General features: G+C 51.5%; 1 long non-coding RNA gene across 1 annotated transcript; it reads right to left on the bottom strand.

Moving 5' to 3' along the window:
• Window positions 1–237: 237 nt before the first annotated feature.
• On the bottom strand, window positions 238–9,908 carry LOC140594058 (uncharacterized). The gene is made up of 2 exons (XR_011994584.1): window positions 9,681–9,908; window positions 238–3,423 (listed from the first exon to the last, which is right to left on the bottom strand). It is a non-coding gene; the product is annotated as an uncharacterized lncRNA (long non-coding RNA).
• Window positions 9,909–12,153: the final 2,245 nt, after the last annotated feature.

Genomic DNA, 12,153 nt, shown 5'->3' with positions numbered 1-12,153 from the left:
GGGAGCCCTCCGGGACTGACCGCAAGAACCCCCAGCTCAGGGCATGGTTGACTCTCGTGTGGTCTTGTCACTTGTGAGTGCGGAATGATGGGCACCCACCTCATGGATCTCAGGCACCACTCACATGGAATAAGGCACGTAGGATGCAAGTGTGAGCCTAGCCCATGTTGTGTGAATCACTGAACCACTTCACAGCTCTGTACTGTGCTCCTTAACCCCAGAGATCCACCAGCAGTCTTTTTATTTTAAAACCTTTATTGTCACAAGATTCAAGCATGCACAGACTAGTCCAAGTTACCTTGGACTACCCATCACCCATATTTTGCCAATTCTTGGCTCAAGAGATTGGTTAAAAGGTTTTCCAGCTACCACAATGTTGTCATATCTTTTTATTGGGACCATGAGGGGTGATGACGTGAGGGCTTGAAGGGCTGATTTATGGATACCAAGAAGGGGAGATGCTGCACAAGACAGGTGTGTTCCTGACAAACTGGAGACAGCGAGGCTGCTGATGGGGCGGGTATGGTAGTGGCCCTGAGCCCAGGATTTGGGGCCTCAGAGGGTAGTCAGGGTATGACTGTGGTCAAACGACTTTATCTCTCCATCTGCAAGAGGGCCTTACTACTCCTGCCTCGCTGGTCAGAAGGTCCAAATCCCCACTCTAACCCAAAGAGCTGAGAAGCAGATTCTTACCCAATTTAGGAGCAATGTCACCTGCCCCTCACCACCCCCACCAGCAAAAGGGAAATTTCCAAATGATTCATAAACTTGTACGCTTTCTATTGAGAATGTTATACCAAGACACTTAGTAAAAATGACACGAACATTAGTTTTTAGGATCTTATTGATGGACAGGAAGAAAAAGAATATTAGTAGTAGTCAGATTTCATTAGAAAAAGAGAGAGAGAGAGTGGGGCAGTGTGGCCCACGGCAGGGACGACCTCGCCGGGCCAGCAGCAGGCCTGTCTAGGAGGCTGACCGAGGCCACCTAAACAGAGAGCACCACCTCACCCAGGGCAGCGGGATGCCACCTGGACTTACGTTCACACTTCCCTCCCTCTCAGGGTCTCCAGACCGAAGAATCAGTTTGAAGTTCTGTGGTACATACCACACATTATCAGTAATTACCTCTCCCTTCTCCCGGATGCCTCTGGCAGGAGGAAGAGCTTGAGAACTACCTTTAAATAAGTCTAAGAATCTTACACTCCCTGTACATCTTAGTGCTTTAGATAAACTCATTTAATTCTTAGGCCAACCCTATGAGATAGGAACGACAGTTCTCCCATTCTGCAGATGAGGAAGCTGAGGCCCAGGGAGGTTCATGGCCAGCCTGGGGTCACACATCTAGTGACCACCTTGCTACCACATCCACCTTCCTGTCCCTTTATCTTCCTTGGCTGCTGCCTTGGGCTCAGTAGGCCGGGACACCGATTCTCCCCACTGCAGTGGTGGTGATTCTGGTGGACGTCCCAGCACCATCCCTTCTGTGCCTTCTGTGTCTCGGGACATCCCATCTCCTGGCCCCCATGATAGCTGATCCCTGCCCGACACCAGGCTCTGGAGGCCTCCGGGAGGAAGCACGTCCCATTCGGACCCTCCAGGCCACACCATGGGGGCTCTGGAGTCAAACCCGAGGAAAACCCCAGGAGTGAAAATCTGGGATTGCAAACAAGGGCAAGAGAGGCAGCCTTGCCACCTGAACTTCAAACAAGGTTTCTTGAAGGATGATAAGACAAGGGCCAGTGGGGAAATGATGGGGAACAGGGTGTCGGAAGGAGGCGGGGATGGGGGAGGTTTGAACAGCTGCTCCCTGGCAGCCCCAACAAAAGCAAATGGCCAGTTCCTGCTGCACCCACTGAATGATTACCCAGGTGAAAACCGCTCTCACCCTGGGGACAAAACCTGGAGGTCTCTCTGGAGGCCCAGGGCCCTGGCCTCCCTGCTGACAGGCTTGGCTCTGAGAACAAGAGACTGAAGGCAAGGCCCATGTGTAGGTGCAGACACCAGAGCACGGGCCCTTGTGCCATCTGGAGTCCGGGCAGATTGAGGACACGGTGGAAAAGAAGGCTGGTCTGGGGGAGCTGGGAGGCAGAGAGCTCATTCATTTCTGTCATTGGGTCCCCGGATAGACTCCTGAGGACTGTTAACATGTGTGTCCCACGGGCTTGGAGCCTGGGGTCCTTACCAACAAGCGAGGCTGGGCTCTGAAGTAGACAGATGCCTTGGTTTGTAGCACTAATATTTTAGCAAATTCAGTGAGTAACCATTGTTGCAGACAGAGAGCCGGGCTCTGCGAGGGTCTGGGGCAGCACTGTCTTGCAGCAGTTCCCCGGGGAGGAGGCTTGCCTGCAGGACGTCAAGTGATGACAGGAGCCAGAGGGCCAGAGGTGGGACTTGGAAACAGTAAGGGAGCTGGACCTCAGAGCCTGCTGGGGGGGTCTCCGCTGGCTGCCACCATGCTAGGAACCACATGGGACCCCTCAGGGCATTGGCTCCTGCCTCTGCCAATGCTGTGCTGCCACAGGTTCCTCTGTATGTCCCTCTGCAGTTGGTTCTCAGGCAATGGCCTGGGGGAGCCCGAGTACCCTTGTGGTGGTGGTGGGGACTCCCAGAGGACAGTTAGGGACTGAAACTATCCAGGGTGATGACAAGGCTCCCCAGCAACGAGTCCTTCTCTGGGTCCCCTTCCCTTCAGTGAATCCACCTACCCAGCAGGGTCATGAGCACTCTTCTGCTTCTAGAACTTTGTGTAGGCAAAGGGCAAGGGATTGGCCTGTCCCTGCACCTGGAATTTTTCACATTTTCCATCAGGTCTCCTCCTATTTGGATTAATTAGTTATTCTAAAGAAAAAAGACTCTTGTTTTTTTAAATTAAAAAAACGAAGAAACTACCCTTGCCAACAAATCTAAGGCTTTGGTCATCTGGTGAAGATCACACAGTGAGGTGTGACACAGGCTAGAGCAGAGCCCACGAGCCTCGGGTGAGTGTGGGGGGCACCCAGGGAAGCTGAGGTGTCACCACCAGCCAGGAGAGTCAGGCGGGGGCTGCCCTTGCTAGGCAGGAGCAGTGCAGCCCCGGAGCAAGGTGCAGGGGGGCACGGGGTGTTCCTTGAGCTCCTATCTCCGCAGGCAGTGCCACTTCATTCCACCTTTTCCTGGAAACGGGTCTTGGTCGCCCTGGAGTGCAGCGTGGTGCGTGAGAGCTGCTCACAGCTCCCGGTCTCACAGCTCCACTGGCAGGCGGTGCTCACAGCGCTGTGCAGCCAGCAGTCATGCGGAGCTGGGGACAAGGAGCAGGGGCCCCAGGGGAGGAGAGGTCCTCAGCATCTTCACGAGACCAGGCAACAATCGAAGTGCAATTTTGGGGCAGGCTTCTCTGAGGACTCACAGAATCCTCAGATTTAGAGGAGGATTTGGAGAAGTCTGAGATTTAATAAAAAGAATATGGGGTTTACTGAATTTATTATAATTTTTTTAGAGCAAGAAGAGAAAAATCTCATAAATTTAAAATTCTAAAGGGTTGCCAAATACTGCACACAGAAATCAAGCACGTTTATGAACCAACTGCCTGACTCACCTCTATTCTTTGTCCCTTTTTTTCACTTGTGTGCATTTTGATTTTATGTCATTTTCTGTAGAGAGGATAGATAGGTAGTAAGGTAGCTCTCTGGGCTGCCAGGCGCTGGGCTCTCACCACGCCCTCAGGGCCCGAGGCTTTGGCTGCAGGGGGCCAGGTGACACCCCCACCCCCATCAGTCTGAGCCACCCAGCAATTGGAAGCAGCCCCTTGCCTTCTGGGTCCTGGTGAACTTGCTTCTAGAATGAACCAGGACGGGATGCAAAGAGATCTTTCTGAAGTGGGAGGAAATAGGACGCATCCTGCCCCACTTCTCAGGGTTTCGTTCGGAACCATGTCTGCATTTGGTGGTTGACATATTCCTTTTTTCAGCTGTACTTTCTCTTACACATGGTTTGTAAACTCCTGCCCCGGACCTCAGACTCAATACTCTGTGTGGTTTGTGTGGTGTGTGTGTGTGGTGTGTGTGGGCACGCACAGGCACGCACCCCTTCCCCTGAGAAGGAAGCCCTGCTGTCTTGGCAGATATGTTCTGTATTTTACCACCAGAAGTGGCTCATAGACTAGCTGAGCTAGGCCTCATCTCTTCTGGCTGTAAATAAGATCAATTCTTTCCCCTTAATCCATCAGCCTATATAATCTTTAAAAACTCATCCTGATCAAAACACCTGTCTCCCCAAGAGTCAGGGTGGCTCCCCATTGCTTTCCACACAAGGTTCCAACACACTGGGAATTCACCGCCTCCACAGTCTGGCCTGACCTGTCTTCCCAGTGCATCCTATACCGCTTCCTTCTTATCCCTTGGGCTCAGACTCCCTCTACTGGCTCTACCTCCTCTTCCTAGCCCCTGCTGAAATCCTACCTGTCAGGGTTCAGTTCAAATGCCCCCTGCTCCAGGGAGCCTTCCCTGAGATTCAGAGAGAAGGGATTCTCTTGGGCTCAGAGTCCCTTGGTGGCATTTGCTCTCAGATGGTCCTATCCCCACCCAACTTTGTGTAATAGATTCCTTGTGCACAGTTCTTGCTCCTCCAGCACTGGGACTGTTGTCTACCTCATTTTCACATCTGCCACAAGTGTTTGCTGAACGAGTGCTTCTCTTTTGTAGAGGAAAACACTGGTGCTCAGAGAAGTTAAATGATTTGCCCAAAGTCGCTCAAGCTGGAGAGTAGCAGAATCAGATCTGAGAACACCTCAGATCTGGCATTGGCCAGATTGGCCACCACGTCTGTCCAAACTCAGTGTTTCCTTGGAACCATGTTACATCTCTTTGGCTCAAAGTTTCATGGGCTAGTTCAAGGATGGTACAGCCTTTGATGTAACTCACAGCTCAAGCCTGGAAACTGTGCTGGTTCATGGTCCACAGGGAAAGGTGGGCTTGTGTATATGTGCAAAAACACTTGTAGGCATTTTTAACTGTTTATTATAAAATTTTCACACCTTCACAAAGGCAGAGCAAATAATACAATGACCTCTCTTGTATATACCACCCAGCTATGACAGACATCTACTGATGTCCAGCTTTCCACATCCAGGATTATTTCCACATCCTACTGACTGAAAACCTGGGTGTCAGTTAACATTTTTCCTGAAGTCCTGTATTTCCTGTACACTAGTAGTTAGATCTAGAAGCTTGGTTGGGGTTGATGTACCTTTCTTTCTTTCTTTCTTTCTTTCTTTCTTTCTTTCTTTCTTTCCTTCCTTCCTTCCTTCCTTCCTTCCTTCCTTCCTTCCTTCCTTCCTTCCTTCCTTCCCTCTTACCTTTCCATGTGTCTAGAATACTTACTTTACAGGTTTACAGGTGGTGGTATAGTTTCCACCAGGAGCACATAATGTTGTGGCCATTTTAAAGTATAACATATTTAAAAGTAGATCAGTATTATCATACACACCTGAAAAATGTGGAAACTGACTTACCCAATAGACACTGACTAGAAATGGAAATTGTTTACTCTGGGTGGTGTCTTAACAGAAGTTATTGGTAAATTAGATAACGAAGGAAAGAATGTAAGAACATTGCTCAGTGATTGGCCTCCTGAAGAAAGAAGATTCCAGAACTGAGTACTGGTCTTACTTCACTATGGCTACCTGCTTGCCCAGGGCAGGATGTCAATATTTGATAACATCGTGGGACAGCTTTGAGTAATATGTGATGGGTGTGTCAGTACGAATCAGTACTAGGTTTTTAAGGAAATATACATAGCTCTTTTTCTTCTTGTCTTTTTTTTGTTTTTTTTAGATTTTAAAAAATTTATCTGAGAGAGAAAGAGCATGCAAGAGCAGGAGGAGAGGCAGAAGTAGAGGGAGAGAATCTTCAAGCAGACTCCCCTCTGAGCTTGAACCCCAACTCCAGGCTCTATCCCAGAACCCCAAGATCATGATCTGAGCCAAAAGCAAGAGTCAAATGCTTAACCGGCTGCACCACCCAGATGCCCCATACACGGTTCCTTTTCTACAAGAATAATTTGGAAAGTGTGGGAAGAGTCTCCTGGCTTCAATATTATGTAGAAATTATGATTCTAATCATTTACCCTCAGTTCAAGGAGGGGGAAGGAGCCAAAGATAAAGGAGTGACAGGCAATGTGAAAACGCTGGGCTCCTGGCAGTGGATGAGAACACACTGCATAGTTCAATAGAAGGTGCAGGAGACAGAGTTGGGATACCAGAGTCTGGGCACCATCTTGATCATGGACAATTATACACCTTCTTTGTGCCTTCACTACTATACGAAAGTTGGGAGACCCGATTAGTCCCTAGCTGGCATTGCAATTTTCCAGAACACTGAGGCTTCCTACATCCTTCATCTTATAGTCTTTATTATTATTGTTATTATTATTTCTCTATGTTGGACCTGCCTCCCCCGTGAAAGAGTTCTTCTGAAGCCTGTGCTATGCATCACAATAGATACATAGTGTTTGGGGCTTTGCAATCCCCATAAGTTTAAATGAGGCATGAGTCCTGCATTTGAAGAAAGTTGCTAGAGAACTTCATTGCAAGATGTCAAAATACTGAAAAAGTCAGAGAGCAGAAAGTCTTGCTGAAAATGCTTTCCGAGTTTCACTCAAGCGGAGTGGCCCTCGGTGTCTTAGGACATGCCAGGCAATAAAGATAAGTGCTAAGCCTCCTCTTCTTGGAAGGGCTTATCAAGTCTTGGGTTTGGGGAAAGCCACCTCCCAGGAAGACACTCTCATTGGCGTCTTCACCAAGGGCTTTATTGGGGCCTTGTCCCTGGGGCTGTGATGTCAGTTCCACTGTTTCTGTGGGGAGGTGCAGTGTTTGGTCATTGAAAGGAGCACACCCTGGAGGGGGCAGGAAGCGTCTGTCCAGGAGTCAGGGCGCCAGCCCTGGGCCCCTCCCCAGGTCCTCTGCACTTGAGAGAGCTCAGGGAAACTTTCTCATTATCACTGTGACCTCCAGGGCCCCTCGCTGCTAGTTAATCATTATCAGGGTGGGGTTGTATTCCTTGGGCTCTCTGACCTGTTTTTGCGGCTGGCTGGATTTATTACTGGCCAAGGGGCCTTGGCTGGTATTTGGACTGCATGCTGATAGGCAGCAGATTGGCTCCAGTTCAGCCCTTGCTGGATGCAGGAATTAGGCCCCTCTTGGGAAACTGGAGTGTCTGGGTCGTTAGCATCCCCTTTCTGGGCTGCTGGGAGGCCCTGGTACTGGGCACGCATGTCTCCTCTTGGAGAAAGCCCGGAAATGAAACCAGGGCACCAGAAGCCTAGGCTAGAGTGGGATACCTCAGAGATGGAAGAGCAAAGAGGCCAGGCCCTGCTTCTTCTTGGGCGGGGGTGTGGGGGTGTGTGTGTGGGGGGTGTCTCTGCTCAGGGTCTAAACAGCCAGGGGCCTGATGAGGCATTGTGTTGTGAAATCCTTTCTTCTTCCTGGTAACCTCTTCCCCCCCCCCCCCCCCCCCGCCCCTCTCTCTCCACATTGGAGCTGAGACAAGCCAGGATGTTCAATGCATATGTTACAAAAGCAAGTTGACTTCCCCCAGAAGCACCTCCTAGCTTTCTTGATAATTGTAAGAAAGTCCTTAGTAATTAAATAAAGTTGGGGAGGGTTTCAGAGTCCTCTGCCCAGATGACACCCCCAGAGCCACCCAGGTTATACAGGAAGACCACTTTGAACAAAATGTGTGGAGTGCATTTGCCTCTCCTGCCTTCTGTCCCATCTATCCATCTCGTAGCCGTCATATGGCTATCCATCCCTGGGTCACAGGGATGCCACCAATGCCCCCTCCACCCATGTCTGCTTTTCCTGCCTCCTCCCCTAATTGGCCACTTCCTAGATCCTGCCCTCACAGCCAGTCTTCCTCTCCAGCCTGTGTTCTCAGTCTAATACACCCTTCCCTTTCTTCAAAGCTGCCTTGAGTGGTGTCCTCTCTTGCACTCCCCACAGTGCTCAGAGCTGAGGTCTGCACGAACCCATGTTTTTTTTCATTTAAGTTGATGGGCTTGTCCTTGGGATTCATTCATCCAGACTGGGGCTGGGTCCCGCCTCCTTTTTTATGGCTGCAAGTAGCACAGGGCTCTTTTCCCAAATTCAGGGACATCACAGTGGGTCACACTGAGCTCAAATCACGCCTGAGAACCACATCTGTGTCACTGGGAAATCAGGTTAGGATTAGGGTTAGTATCCCTGTGGGGCGAGAGGATGACAGGGATTCAAAGTGACTTCCTTCCCCTCCTGGATGCATTTCATGAGCTGCTCCCTACCACCTGCAGGGGGGACTGCATGGAGATACCACCGAGTATGGGAATTGGCAGCTTCTCTCGACCACATGCCCATAGCCCTGGGGTTCGCTCGCTGCATGAGGGCCGGAGAGGGGATGGGGCTGGGTTGGGCCAGAGTGTCCTGGGCATATCCCCCTGCTCTCCACCACTCATCCCACACTTCACCCACTGCTGCCACGCTTCTTGGGTTCCACTGTGTAGATCATGCGAAAAGTGGGGTGAAAAGGAGTCATCTGGAGAGGCTGGGGGCACCTGCCCGGGAGGCTGCAGGACATCCTAGGAGACAGGGCAGGATGCTGGGGCACTGCTTCCCAGGTAGCCCTGCTGACTTGGTGCAGAGGGTGCCCTCATGGTTGCTGAGAGCAGAGAGGAGAAAGGATGGGAGGGGGTGCTGAGCACAGAGAGGCCAGCTGCAGGACTCGGGCCCTACCCCCCCAAGTGCCACAGCAGGGCTGGAGCACCGTGTTGAGCAGGCATTCCCAGCACCCTGGCCTGGCACTGGGAATGCAGCAGAAGCATCTTCCTCCAGGTGGGGGGTGTGGAAGATTTAAGCATAGACTAGACCAGAAGACCCCTTCCCTCTTCCACCCTTGAGTTCACGTGCAGGGGAGCCCTCTAGCTCCCGCAGAACAGAGGATACCCCTGGGAGGCGGTTACCTGGAACCAGTGCCTGGTCTGTTCTTCCAAAGCTGCCTGGTGGTCCCTTCTGCTTGGGCCTTATTGCTGAGCTTTGTGACACAAAGGGAATTTGTCATTACAGAGGAAGCCTGCTTCCTCCTTTTTATTACATAGTTGATGACATTAGTTCCCTCTGTGATTTCTTTTATTACCCTCAATTTGTATTAATCCTGTGGTTGCCGGTGATAATGATCTCATAAAATAATAACTGGGTTAGCTTTTGCTGAGAGGCCCACTTTGATGAGTTGGATGACGCCTCTCTCCTCTCCGGAGTTGGGGTGGGTGCCGGGTACGAGTGCAGGGGCTTGTCCGTACATCAGCATCCCCTCAGATGTTTACAGGGATGCCCTGAATCCTGCAACAGGCATGCCTAGTGCTTCACAGCAGTGGGAGTCCAGAGAAGGCCCTTCTGTGACCCATAGACTTCACAGGACAAGGACTGTGGCACAGGCACAGCTAATGGGGAAGACAGTGGAGGAGGTGCATCCTCCACCTCTCCCGAGGTGCTGTAAGTCCTGTGTTCCCACAGAGCGCCTGGGCACCCTTGGCCATGGCACCGATGGAGCCCACGTGACTAACGCATCCCTCAGGACAGCCCCAAGAAGGGGAGACAGTACCTCACTGTTAGATCAGACATTCGCCGGCGAAGCCCTGGTTTTCCTGAGAACTCACCTTATCCTATCACTCACCTATCACCAAAGTGAATCCAGAATCATCCTTCCTTCGGCATCCCTCCCTCACTGCGCTGGCCTCACTCCCCCTGCCCGGCAGCCACAGCAGCCTGTGGGCTACAGAAGGAGAGAGCAGGGGTTCTGCGGAGCCTGGGTGGTGCTTCCCAGCAGCCGGAGCACAGGCTGACTCGGTGGTGCCTGGGGGTCACTGAGGACAGAGGGGGCAGGTGCCCCATCCGGGTGCCCAGCATGGCCTTGGCTTTCCCTGTGTTTATGACCACTGCCCGCTTAGTGGACTTAGAACTGGACATGAGGCTCACACATACGATACGTGACAAAGTGGCCTTAACCGCTCTGACTTTGCCTGCAGGCAGCTGTCCCTGGGTGTCAGGATGACACCTCTGCGAGGGACCCACGACCTGGCTGCTCTTCTCACTGTACATGGAAGTGGCCAGGCAGGGCTTCATCTGCGATGAGCCCTTACTGTCGGTTTTTTTCCTTCTTCTGACCGGAAATCCTGCAGAGCAGAGGATGCCAGTGATAATGATGATATTTTTAAAAAGAGGCACCCTTCCTACTGGAGGCTTGCTCCTTTTTTATTTACAAAGAATGAGGACAACCTGTATGGTAATTTGCATGGGGTGCAGGAGTCTTGACTGATCACACCACCCGTCGGAACTGGCTGATGTCACGTTCACTGGTGATGAATGCCCAGTGTGTGTGTCGGGGAAGAGGAGGCAGCCAGCCAGCCAGCCAGAGTGTAGCGGGAAATTGCTAGTTGCCTGGGACGGGTGGGCGGAGGCGGCATAGAGAGGTACAGACTAATGCCTTCAGCCTCCCTGGCCCAGGAGGTGAAGGCTTGGGGTGGTGCTGTCATTCTCACACCCCCTTGCATTTTCTGCTCCATGGGTGTAGGACCTAGGACCAAGTGACCCAAAGCCACCTAGGAGACACCTGTGTGTCTCTCTCCTTTCCCCAGTCGCTGGTGCCTAGTGCTGAAAACTCCCCTGCAGCTCTGCCTCTAGATGCTCCTGTAGTCACACTGTTCCTGCCAGTAAGCCACGTTGGTGAGCCCCCGGCAGGGGGCCTGTGAGACCTTCAGAGCCATCAGGCTACATTTCAGCCGCATGTTCTCTCCTTCTCAGATTTTATACCCACTTTCATCCAAAGTCAATACAAACATTCGCTTTTTATACTCATGGCTTGCCAAGCCCAGAGGGAAAAAGAGCCTTATAGATTCCCCCAACCCAGCTCTTTCCTCGTCCTGCTGTGTACCAACAGACAGATGTACACACGTCCCAGAAGTTTCTAGACACATGTATTTTACTTGTAATGACCCAACCCGCCACCAGCACTCATGTCCATTAACAGTGAAGAGATTGTGCTACAGTCCCACAGTGGCATACTGTGGGATGTAGCAGGGACGATGCATGAGCGACAACTGTATGCAACCATGCGGATGAACTGCACATGCATTATGTTGAACAAGAAGGGCAGACACAATAAGGAATGTACGGTAGGATTCCCTTTACATAGAAGTCAACAACAGGTAAAGCTCGTCTGTGGGGTTTGGAGTCAGAATGATGGTCTCCCTTGGGAGGGGATGACTGGAAGAGGCATGGGGGGCTTCTAGGGTCCTGGCCATGCTCTGTGCTGTGGTCTGGGTACGGCCTCCACAGGCAGCTTCACTTGGAGGGAATTATCTACGTGCGCACTTGTGTGTGCTTTTCTGTATGTATGCGGTATTTCAGGGAGGGAGTTTCCTGGAAACCACCCCCCTTCCCCCAACACCAAGTTGGCTCTGGATTTGATGCCATTGAGGAACTTATTGTTGCAACCAATTATGTGTCATTTAAATGACCTATTTCTTCAACTGTTCCCAAGGACTGTTCTGTGATAAATGCAGAACCTCGGATGGCTTTCATACCTAGTCACTAGGTTTCATACCTTCTTGCTTTTACCTAGTCCAGAGCACTCACAGCACCTACTGGCATGGTTAACAAGAAAGCCAGCAATTTTCTCTTCTTCCTTGTTTGTTTGGAGCCAAGGGGCAGGCGCTAGCAAGATGCTCATCCTGACTGCACGTTGGGCGCTCTCATGCCAATGGTACCACCCCTGCCATCCCTCGCCTGGCCGTCACTGAGGTGAGGACCCTGAGGCCTCGGAGGGTCATGGCCTCATCCAAGGCTCTCAGAAAGGCTCTCAGTGACCCCATGCCACTGCTTGTCAAACCACATTTGTAAAGTAGGGGCTTCTCCAGGGAGACAGTTTTCCAAGATGTGATGACTAGGCACATGGTTTTCAGGCGTCTGCCTTTGACCCTGTTCGGACAACCTCCAAGGAAGACCAGAAGAAAAGGGAACGAGGAAGAGGAGGAAAAGGACCATGGATGGAAGGAAGTCCTGGAGGAAAGAGAGGCAGGAAGTACCCAAGGAGGCCAAGAGCATCCTGGTCTCCTGGCCTCCTACGGCCCTTGGTGGCCTCACTCTCT

Source organism: Vulpes vulpes, chromosome 9, assembly GCF_048418805.1.
Source record: "Vulpes vulpes isolate BD-2025 chromosome 9, VulVul3, whole genome shotgun sequence".
Taxonomy (NCBI): Eukaryota; Metazoa; Chordata; class Mammalia; order Carnivora; family Canidae; genus Vulpes; species Vulpes vulpes.
The sequence above is the reverse complement of the archived record's forward strand: the minus strand, read 5'-3'. Positions and strand labels throughout refer to the sequence as shown.